We start from the raw sequence: 2316 nt of genomic DNA on the forward strand, positions 1-2316 counted from the left end.
GGAGGAGTGAGTAAAGGAAAGGGGAAAGATCCAGTGTGAAAAACAATGTATACAAACTTTAAAAAAAATTATTATTATTATTAATTTTAATGAAAATGTACAGACTTTGGATTTCCATTCATTCATTGTTGCACTTTTCTCTCTGCTCACACTTCCCCACCCAGTACACTTTTCTCTTTGAAAAGTAAAAGAAAAATTCTTTCATTGTTTTATAATCCCTCCCCCAGGTCCACTCCACTACGCAGCCTTTGCCCTGGATTCCTGTCATGACAAAAATACCTAATCACATATCCCTTTAAAAAAGTTTTCTCCCTCATGTGTTTCAATGCAGTATACATTATTTATCCCAACTTTTATGAACTTTGTAAGTAAACCAGTATAATTTAAAAAAAAACCCAAATCAATCAGAATATAGATAAAGGAGACTTTGCCTTACTGGAGTAGCCATATTCCTAATATAAAATTTTAATGAAGAAGGGAAAAAAATGTGGAACTCATATGAGCTATCCTAGAAGAAAATAATTTGAAAAATATTACATCTGTTTACATTTTCACTTCTCATTTCTTTTTATAAATCTAATGTACAGGTTCAGGGTTTTAACATGGGAAAAATAATTTATGTATCATTCCGAGACGCTAATGGAAGAAAGAAATATAAGTAATACTTCCCAAGTAATGGAATAAACACAGTACTAGTAAAAAAAAAGGAATATAAAATATTAAAAATTTGGGGATCATAATCTGATATGTTTGCATTTCCACGTACAGGAAATGAAACAATATTCACACCTTAAAAAAAAAAAAAACAACAAACTTCTCTAGCCTAATATGTCCACAGGATCTGTGACTTCAAAAAAGTTTTATACTAGCGTTTCCAGAATGGTTTGTTCAGGAGGAAAAGCAGCACAGGATAAAGCAGTTGCCTATTGGCAAGAAGGAAGGGGAACATAACAAAAACGCTGGCGAGAAATCAATGCAAGCCCTATCAAGAAAGTGGCTGAGGTCAAGGCCAGAACGCAGGATGCTGAAGAAATCGGAGCAAACCAAGAAGAAGAAGGCAGAAGCTGTGGTGAATACAGTGGACACCTCGGAAAAGGAGAAGGTGGCACAGCTGCCAAGTCTCAACAAGAAGGCTGGGCTTGGCAAGGAGAAACGCCAGGCCACCCATGTTGTAGCCAAAAAAGGTGTTGGCAGGAAAGTGCACTGGCCAGTTGGAGTCCGGGGGCATTTCAAGGAGGTGGACTCAGGGATGAAGAAGGATCAAAGACCTCAGCAACAGGCAACCGGAAGGAGCAGAAGAAAAAACCTAAGTGAAAGTGAGGAGAGAGCTATCTATCTATAATGGAGCATCTAACTCTGGCCGTGGCAAGTTCAGTCCTGCCCATGCTTCAGCTGTCTGAAGACAGTGAAGTGGGGTGTACTCCTGCCTCTCATTAAAGGCTTCAGGATATTGTTTATCCCCATAGTCCTTCCATGAACACTGAGCACTGGATAGAATGGCCCTCTTTGTAATCTATTTCTGGGCAAGTGGGCCCCTCAGGTTTTCATCTTTAAAAAAAATGTACTTTTTTTAAAAATTACATTTTGAGTGTAAAAAAAAAAGTTTTATCTTTTTGGTATTGTCAATTTTGACCAGAATGCCCATTTGATGTATCTATCTTTGGGGAATCCTAAACAGTCACAACTAGTTCTCACCATTTCTCTATGATCTCAGCCTTTTTGAAAGTATCATAATCTCAAGATTTTGGGACATGATTAAGTTTTGGCCAGTGGATGATTATAACAACTCTCTCTAGAAATTATATTTCTGTTATATAGTGTTGTTGTTGTTGTTGTTAAGTGCCTTTGAGTTGCAGGCGACTCATAGGGACCCTATGAAGAAGATATATATACACACACATTATTTTTGTTGCTTGCTTTCAAGTCGAGGAGAATTCATAGTGACTTATGAACAAAAGGCCTGAAGTTCCTCTACAACTATCAACATTTATCAAACTTTACATAGAGTTTCTGGAGGCAATATTTTTAGGAAGTAGATGCCCCTCCTGCTTCCAAATATATATACATGTATAAATTACACTTCTTTTGTTTGTTCTTACATTTTTTAAAAAACCCTTATTCATTTTTTCTTAACTTTAGTTCAAAGGATAAAATACTAAAATCTAGCATATTGAATTATCTGATTCGCATACCCAGCTCAGGGACTCTTTTAATCACAAATACATATATTTTATATGCATATACACAGCCTGATGGCATGCATAGGATTCAGATCAATTACATATGTGGAAAGAACCACTGGAGAAGCTCAATATC

At 36.4% G+C, this 2316-nt stretch overlaps 1 pseudogene; it reads left to right on the forward strand.

The window, feature by feature from the left end:
* Positions 1-1342, forward strand: part of LOC102876096 — a 148754-nt pseudogene extending 147412 nt beyond the window's left edge.
* Positions 1343-2316: the final 974 nt, after the last annotated feature.

Source organism: Elephantulus edwardii, unplaced genomic scaffold (assembly GCF_000299155.1).
Source record: "Elephantulus edwardii isolate Elephantulus edwardi_28Jun2011 unplaced genomic scaffold, EleEdw1.0 scaffold00002, whole genome shotgun sequence".
Taxonomy (NCBI): Eukaryota; Metazoa; Chordata; class Mammalia; order Macroscelidea; family Macroscelididae; genus Elephantulus; species Elephantulus edwardii.